Source organism: Dipodomys merriami, unplaced genomic scaffold, assembly GCF_024711535.1.
Source record: "Dipodomys merriami isolate MVZ:Mamm:240054 unplaced genomic scaffold, mDipMer1.0.p SCAF_1, whole genome shotgun sequence".
Taxonomy (NCBI): Eukaryota; Metazoa; Chordata; class Mammalia; order Rodentia; family Heteromyidae; genus Dipodomys; species Dipodomys merriami.
The window spans coordinates 106,354,462-106,364,231 of record NW_027202270.1 but is presented as its reverse complement, the minus strand read 5'-3'; the positions used below and the strand labels follow the sequence as shown (position 1 = coordinate 106,364,231).

At 37.9% G+C, this 9,770-nt stretch overlaps 1 pseudogene; it reads left to right on the top strand.

Annotated features, from left to right (window-relative positions):
- The first annotated feature begins 2,324 nt into the window (after positions 1 to 2,324).
- Positions 2,325 to 2,737, top strand: LOC138804022 (large ribosomal subunit protein eL27-like; annotated as a pseudogene).
- The last annotated feature ends 7,033 nt before the right edge of the window (positions 2,738 to 9,770 follow it).

The window sequence follows — 9,770 nt, the reverse complement described above, 5'->3', positions numbered from 1 at the left end:
TGAAATGAATCCTGTTTGATCGTGGTGTATGATTTTTTGGATGACTTGTTGAAGTCGATTGGCCAAAATTTTGTTGAGAAGTTTTGTATCAATGTTCATCAAAGAAATGGGTCTATAGTTCTTTTCTCTGATGAGTCCCTGCCTGGTTTTGGGATGAGGGTTATGATGGCTTCATAGAATGAGTTCGGTAGTGAACTTTCTCTTTGGAGTTGGAGGAGTATTGGTGTAAGTTCTGCTTTGACAGCCTTGTAGAATTCCACTGTAAATCCATCCGGTCCTGGGCTTTTCTTGGGTGGGAGGTCTCTTATTGCTGTTTCTATTTTGATGCTTGATATGGGTCTGTTAAATTGGTTTAACTCATCTTGATTTAGTTTCAGCATGTCGATATTTGCTAGGAAATCATCCATTTCTTCCATATTCCCAAACTTATTAGCATAAAGGTTTGAGAAGTATTCCCTTATAATGTTCTGAATCTTGGTTTTTTTCTGTGGTGATGTTTCCTATCTCTGAGTTTGTTTATTTGGGTGTGTTCTCTTCTTTTTCTGATAAGATTTGCTTAAAAAAAAAAAAAGAAGTCCAACTCATCTCCAATTCACCACCAGAAAACCGGAAGTGGCACTGTAGCTCAAGTGGTAGAGCGCTAGCCTTGAGCTGAAGATCTCAGGGACAGCACCCAGGCCCAGAACTGAAGCTCCACAGCTGACAAAAGAAAAAAGAAACCCAACAACAACAGATGCTGGAGGGGATGTGGCCAAAAGGGAACCCTACTACACAGTTGGTGGGAGTGTATAACTTGTTCAGCCACTCTGGAAAGCTGTATGGTGGTTCCTCAAAAGACTCCACCTAGAGCGACCCTATGACCCAGCAATCCCACTTCTGGGCATATACCCAAATGATCACAAATAAGACCATACTAAAGCTACCAGCACAACTATGCTTATCATAGCATTATTCACCATAGCAAAGATATGGAACACTTATGAACTACGGAGAGTGAGACAATCCATCAAGGCACAGACAGTGAAAGGTGGACAAAAGAAGTTTATTTACACTATTGACACCAGAAAGGGGTCTTGATACGATCTTGTCCTGGGCTAACTACCCAGAACCAAGAATAGCCTCAACCACCAAATCTCCAAGCCTCCAATAGGCAGTCCTGACCCCCCGCCCCCAACCTTTATTAGTTGGTCTGAAAACCACCAAACCTCAAATCTCCAAATCTCCAAATCTCCAAAGGGGAAGGCTTTTCCTTTCTTCCCTTCCTCCTCCTCTCCAGGCCTCTGTACTTTCCACAGGCCTGCCCTGCTCTGCTCTGGGAGGCGCTCTCCACAGGCCTCTCTAGAGGGAGAATAATTTAAAAGGGATGGCAGCATTTCATGTATGTTATTAGAGTACAGCATTTAAAAATATAAATCCTAAGCGGGCGCCAGTGGCTCATGCCTATAATCCTAGCTACTTAGGAGACTGAGATCTAAGGATCACAGTTCAACGCTAGAACAGGCAAGAAAGTCCATGAGACTTTTATCTCCAATAAATCACTCAGAAAACCAGAAGTGGCGCAGTGGCTCAAGTGGTAGAGCACTAACCTTGAACAGAAGAGATGAGGGACAGTGCCTAGGTCCAGAGTTCAAGCCCCACAACCAACAAAAAGATAGAGAGATAGAGAGAGACATAGAGAGATAGATATAAACTCTAGATAAAAAGCTCCTCATTCATACAGGTGGTTCTATCAAAGAAAGTTATTTGACTTCTCCTTTTCTCAATTTTCTTTCATGAATATGGCTAATTCATAAAGATAATGAATATTCAAAAACTTAATATGCATTGAAACTAGAAGTGAGTTTGGCTCACAGTAAGCCTTAAATAAATGTTATCTAACACACACACACACACATTCACATTCAGTTCCTGACTTAGCCAAGAATCCAACATCTTACTAGCAGTGTGGTTGCCCTCAGAGCAGGAGACACAGCATGGAGAAAAGATATGGTATGCCTGGACACTTTTCCAGTTGACCTCCAAAGTCATGCAGTGCCATCAGAGAGGGCTGTATTTACAAGCTCAGTTAGGGTGTCACTACTTGTGTATATGCAAAGTTTACAGCACCATTACAGAAAGAACAAACATTAGGAAGCTATGCCTCTAATGGAAGTGCATTACCAACATCTGAGTTTCTGCTGGTTCTCAAGCCAAAGTCAAATGAATCAATAATGCTATAACTAAAGTGAAAAGGCAGACTCAGTGTCAAAATGTTCCTGACCAACCCAACTTTCTCCAGCTTTCTAATGTTTGGAAAGGCTATTTATCAGCTGGGTGCTGTCGAAATGGGCATGTTCATGAAACCCGGGAAAGAGGTGCTGGTCCTGGCCAGATGCGACTCCGGACGTAAAGCCATCATTGTGAAGAACATTGATGATGGCACCTCAGATTACCCTAAAACCATGCTTAGGTGGCAGGAATTGATCGCTATCCTTGAAAAGTGACAGCTAACATGGGCAAGAAGAAGAAGATCGCCAAGAGGTCAAAGATCAGGTCCTTTGTGAAAGTTTATAACTACAATCACCTTATGCCCACAAGGTACTCTGGGGATATGCACTTGGACAAAACTGTGATCAACAAAGATGTCTTCAGAGACCCAACTCTTAAATGCAAGGCAAGACGGGAGGCCCACGTCAAGTTTGAGAAGAGATGCAAGACCGGTAAGAACAAGTGGTTCTTCCGTAAGCTTCGGTTTTAGATGTTTTTATTTCCATCATTAAAAATGAGGGTGGGGGAGACTATTTATCCATACTTTGCCTCTCAGAAGCAGAGCTTGGATCCTAATATCCATGGAAGAAAAGTATTTTAAATTATAGTCTCTACCATAAATCTCATTGTTCATGGTGGGAAGACATTAAAAATATAACACATAAAGACAAGATTAGGAGTGGTATAAGCATTCAGAATTTTACAGATTTAAATAGAGTAACTGGTGCTTGAAAATGAAATACAACATTCTGTGATAATAAGATAAAGCTCCTTGGAGAAAACAAGGTAAGCTATATAGAAAATAAGAGAACATTCTGAATAAAACGACTAAAACTGACCATAGGAAAGTAGCAATGCAAAGAAAGAGAGAGAGAGGAGAGAAAGAGAGACAGAGAGAGACAGAGAATAGACAATGTAAGTATTCAATTTTGCTTTGTTTCCTTTTTTTTTCCAAGACAGGTTCTGGTTTCAGTCCCCAACACCAATAGATGAAACATATACATACATACATACATACATACATACATACATACATACATACATACATACATACATACATACATACATACATACATTCATACATTGAAGATTTAAAGTCAAAGGAAAAAAGAACCCCATAATGAACACATTTTGTATTTTTCAGTAGACCACACACAAAAAAAATTCAGGTCACAGTTTTAAATTCAGAACTTAGAAGGTTAATAGCCTACAGAGAGATAATTGAAACTGAAAAAGGTGAGATTTCTAAGTAAAAGTCTAACAAGAAAACCATAGGAAATAGATGAACTTAGAGGTCAAGGAAAGAAACAGGCACAAATGAACATGACAAAGAAAAAGATGTTAGGATGAAAGAAATAAAATTAGGATAGCTCAAAAAATGTATAAATAGCTATAAAAATGTTTCCAGGCTTTTAAAAATAAGCAAGCTATCATCTTCTTCCATATTTAATCATATTTAATATGTTCAATTAAGTACTCAAAAATCTCACATGCAATTAAAGTATTTCAGCTCAGTATCTATTTTAGATATTGGACTTGCATTATTTTCCTGATAACCTCTAAAATAAAAATACAGCTTGTGTACTTTTGCACATTTAATTAGAATTTGGATGAAAGATTTAAAAATATGATGCAATAAGAATCTGTCACCCAGGAAACTAGCTAGTATTATGGAAAATTGTGCAGCTTTTTTTAATAAATGTAATTCAACCCTAGGCAGTGTCTGGGCAAGTTCCATATATAAAAGGAGAATTCAATAAATATTCACTTATACTGGTAGCAAACCAGGCAGGCAAGTTAGAAAATCCAGAAGTAAGTAAGTTTAGATAATTACTTTGTGAGGAAGGAGAGGGAAGAATTATTGTTTGGCATGGAGTTTTAGTTTGGGACTATGAAACATTCAATAGGTGGATGGTGGTGATGATCATATAACATTGTGAATATACTTTTAATTTTAGTTTCTTATTTCTGTAAGTAGTTTTATAAAATGGTTTCAATTCAACATGTCGGTCTGTGAGTACAATGCACCCTGACTAATATGAATATACTTGTATTATTGAAATGTACATTTAAAATGGCTAAAATGGTAACTTGTATGTATATAATATATATAGTAACTTGTTCAATTTTTTTTTTCCAGTCCTGGGGCTGGGGCATTGTCCTTGAGCTTTTTTTGTTGTTGTTCAAGCCTAGTGAGCAAACTACAGCACTACTTTCATCTTTTTTCTGAGTAGTTTATTGGCGATAAGAGTCTCACAGACTTTCCTGCCCCAGCTGACTTTGAACTCCAATCCTCAGATCGTAGGCTCCTGAGTAGCTAGGATTACAGGTATGAGCCACCCGTGCCTGGCCAATTCTTATATGATGCTACAAGCAAAAAAGTGCTAATTCTCTAGGAACAGTGGTTATATTAATTATTTTATGCCAGGTCTCTGAATTCATGACTAAAATTCAGTAGTGAGTAGGAGAAGAGGCAGATTCCTAATCTTGACAAAAGTAAGAAAGCAAGATAAAAACAAGTTTTTATTTTGAAATTATTTTTATCAATTACTTATTTGATGATACTAGAGAGTTGAACTTGGGGCCTTGCACTTGTTAGACATGTGGCTCTACTATTTGAGCCATTTCCTAGTCTTTTTTGTTTTAATTGTTTTTGAATAGGGCCTTGTTTTTTTACCCTGGCTGGCTTTTATTGCAATCTTACTAGTTAAACTTCCCACATAGCTGAGAAGACAGGTGACCACAACCATACCCAAGTATTTGTTAAGATGGAATCTAACTTTAAAAAGCCAAAATAGGAAATACAATTGTTTTTGTTATTTGTTTATTTGTTTGGGTCGTCAGAACCTCATGCAAGCACACTAACACTTGAACCATAGGCCAGCCCTTTTTACTTCAATTAAATATCAGATATGGTATTATACTTTTGCTTGGGGCCTGCTTCAACTTTGACCTTACTACCATGCAGCTAGAAATACAGGTTTTAGCCACCACATCCAGCTTGTTCTTTGAGATAGGTGTAGGAGCAGGAAACTTCTTTATTTCCTACTACTGTCATGTTGAATAAGACCCATAAAATAATTTGGTACATGATAGGGTAGACAAATATGACTGTCATCAGTTGCCCTCAATCCATCTACCTATATCCATAATTGTATATGGCCCACAAATGATGTTATAAATATCAAAATAGACCTTGTCAGAAAAATGGTCCCTCAACTCTGAGAGAAAAATCATACTAAGATCTGCCCTGTCTAGCCTCAAACAACTATCTCTCTGCCTCCCTAATAGCTGGAGTTATAGGCATGAGCCAACACACCTATCCTTAAGAACCATAGTTTTTAATTAGATGTAGAATTATTCTGTTGAGCTGATATAACAGTCTTAAAACTTATTGTTTCTGTCTTTATATTCCAGCAAAGGAGTACCAAAACAGTTATTGGTCTTGTATCAGTCTGCAAACCATAGTTTGAGAGACCCTAAACAATTCAAAAATTCAGTTAACAGCATTTATTATGTATTCAACATGAGCTGTTCCCTATGTTAGACTCTAAAGGGAAATTTTTACAAGTACACAGTATGTATTTTTCCCTTAGGGAAGGAAAGACACTAACAAGTATGAAACAGCAATAGATAATGTGGAAAAATAAATTGTTGTTGATCAGAGGAAAATTTCTGACAGACAAAAACTAGATAGAAAATATTGTGAAAATGTGATCAGAACAGAACATAGTAGGAAGAAGCTGCTATTGAAATGAAAGCTGACCTACCTACTGAATCCCTAAATAGATTCTAACTCAAAGACACTTGGAAAACTGTCTCTAAGAGACATTAGGGAAACAGGGAGAAGGAAGGCCAAAAACAGAGAATAATTAAAATCTGAATATAGAAGGGCCAAATCAATCATATATTCTACCTTCTTTTTCCTTCTCTATTCTCTGCAAATACATTGAGTATAATACCGACTATCAGCCAAACATAGTGTGGCAAGGATGTGGCAGATGCCCAGCTGCCAAAAAAAATTCAGCCACCCTCTTTCACAGTATAGGCTTGTCGTTTAAAAGTAACTGCCTAGACTACATAATCTTTATATCTAAAGGAAACAAGAGACTCCAGCCCAAGCTCTCAGCTGATCAATAACTTTGGCAGAGTAGCAGGATATAAAATCAACCCACAAAAAAATCAGTAGCCTTTCTATATACCAGAATATACAATCAAAGAGGGAAATCAGGAACAGAAAAAGAATTCCATTTGCAATAGCCTAAAAAAATTCAGGAATAAACTTAACCGAGGAAACAAAAGACCTTTCTAGTAAAAACTATAAAAATCTGAAGGAAAAAAATCAAAGACAATGTCAGGAAATGGAAAGACCTTCCATGTTCTTAGATAATTAGAATTAATATCATTCCAAAGATAATTTACAAATCTGAGGCAATCCCCATTAAAATTCCAGTGATGTTCTTCACCAATATAAAGAAAACAATCCAAAAATCTAAATGGCACAACAAAAAATCTCAAATAGCCAAAGCAATTTTAGGCCAAAAAAAAAAAAAAAAAGCAATGCTGGTGGTATCACAATCCCAGACTTCAGGCTCTACTACAGAACTATAATAACAAAAACAGTTTGGTACTGGCATAAAATCAGACTACGAGATCAATAGAACAGACTAGAAGACCCATAAATAAAGCCATAAACTTACAGTTAACTGATATTTGACAAGGGAGCCAAAAATGTGCAATAGAAAAAAAGATAACCTCTTCAATAAGTAGTGTTGAGAACACTGGACATCATCTGTAGAAAACTAAAACTAGATCCCTAGTTGTCACCGTGCACCAATATCAATTCCAAGTGATCAAATACCTTAACATTAGACCTGAAACTTTGAAACTAATGCAAGATGGAGAAACATATAGAATTTATAGCATAGCCCAGGGGCTCAGCAACTAGGAGGGAGACTTGACAAAGTTTATGCACAGCAAAGGACATAATTACTAAAGAAAGACAATCAACAGACAAGGAAAAGATCTTTACCAGCAATACATCTGTCAAAGGCCTAATATCCAAAATATAGAAGGGGCCCAAGAAATTAGCCCCCCTCCAAAGGACATGGACACTTCTCAAATAAAGTAAGAATGGAAAATAAACATATGAGGAAATGCTCAACAACCCTGGCCATAAAGGAAATGCAAATTAAAACAACTTTTAGATACTATTATACCTGACATAGAGAATTCAAACAACAACAAATGCTGGTGGGGATTTGGGATAAAAGGAACTGTATTGCACTGTTGGTGGGAATGTAACTAGTATAACCACTAAGGAAGAAGTTTTGGAGGCTCCTCTGAAAACAAAAACAGAACTGCCCAATGGCCCATACATACCACTCCTGGGCATCTACCCAGAACATTACAAGTCAGGATATGGCAAAGACACTTGCACATCCATGTTCATAGTGGCATTACTCACAAAAGCCAAGTAATGGAAATAGCCCAGATGCCTTACAATAGATGAGTGGATTGAAAACAGGTGGTACATGTACACAATGGAATTTTACTCACACATTAGAAAAAATAATAATATGACATTTGCAGAAAAATGGATAGACCTAGAATAAATCGTGTTAAGTGAGGTAAATCAAGATCAGAGAGACAAATGATGAATGTTTTCTCTCATATGTGAAGCTAGATCTAAAATATAACTGTAACTGAATATGACAACTTATTCAGGACTCTAGGCACTTATAGTCAGATTAAAGGAGGGTACTCTTAGGGGGGAGAACACAAAGGTATAACTCCTCAGAACATTTAAAATACTATATATCAACATGAATTCCAGGATATGGAAAAATGGGTTTTGTTGGTGGTGGAGGTGGTATTTTTATTGTTGATTTGGGGGTTTGTTTGCTTGCTTGCTTGCTTGCTTTTTCTGGGGGGGAGCAAACACAGGGTGCAGAAAGGAAGAGAACGAACGCAGTCATGTTATTCAGTATATACTATGTGGAAATTGAACTGTGCAACTTGTAGGCAGGGATGGAAGGAGGAAACTGCAGGAAAGCAAAGGAAGGGGTGACATTGTCCAAAAAGTAACATAATTATTACCTGACTTATGAAATAATAACCCCTTGGTACTACAACTTAATAATAGCAATAAAATCGTATATGTTTCTAAAAATAACTGCTTAGAAGCCAGTTACCAGTGGCTCACACCTTTAATCCTAACTACTCAGAAGTCTGAGAGCTGAAGATTGTAGATCAAAGCCAGCCTAGGCAGGAAAATCCATGAGACTCTTATCTCTAATTTCAAAAAAAAGGAAGTTGAGTTGTAGCTCAAGTGGTAGAGTGCTGGTGTTAAGCAAAAGCTCAGAGATGGCTCCCAAATCTTGAGTTCAAGCCCCAGGACTGGCATCAAAAGAAAAAGAAAAGTATAGCCAGGCACCAGTGGCTCATGCCTGTAATCCTAGCTACTCAGGAGGCTGAGATCTGAGAATCACAGTTCAAAGCCAGCCCAGGCAGGAAAGTCCATAAGACTCTTGTCTCCAATTAACCACCAGAAAACCAGAAGTGGCGCTGTGGCTAAAGTGGTTGAATGCTACCTTGAACTGAGCTCTGTGCCCGGGCACAGAGTTCAAGTGCCATGACCAACTAAAAAAGAAAGAAAGAAAGAAAGAGAGAGAGAAAGGGAGGAAGGGAGGAAGGGAGGAAGGGAGGAAGGGAGGAAGGAAGGAAGGAGAAAAGGAACTGCATAACCAAAACTTCACTTCTTATACTTTCTTGCTTCTAGATGTCTAGTTTTAGCCAATACTATGTAAACAGAAGTAATGTATCCCTTCCTTGCCAAGACAATTTACTACCTCTGTCCATTCTCTCTACCCACCTTCCATTAGCAAGAGACAGAGAACCACAGGGCATTTTATGGATGACAGAATCTTAGACAAAAAGAATTCAGTTTGAGCTCACTAAATCATCACATGGAAGAAAACTTCCTGCTGAAAAGAATACCCTTATTGGACTATTACAAGAGTAATATTTTTGCTGTCATTGATATTTTCAGGTTTATTCATTACAGCAAGGTTCAGTCAGACAAAGCATCACCATGATAAAACATCTGGCATAAACAACTTAAGGAAAGGAGAGATTTATCTTAGTTCATGGTTTCAGATATTTCAGTCCCTAGGTATCTCTTTTGATTCTGGCTCAGGCAGAGGCAAAGCAACACAGTGGCAAGAACATGTGAAGGAAGAAGCTGTTCACTTCGTGGTGGACAGGAAGCAAAGAGAGATGAACAGAGAGGTGCTAAGATCAAGACATATACCTCAAACATATACTTCCAAAGCTGGTAGCCAGTGGATCTCACCTGTGATCTTAACTACTCAGGAGGGTGAGATTTGAGATGAAGCCACCTCAGGCAGGAAAGTCTGTGAGACTCTTTTCTCCAATAACCAGCAAATAAGCTGGAAGTGGAACTGTGTTTCAAGTGGTAGAACATTCGACATGAGCAAAAAAGCTCATGGACAGCATCCAGG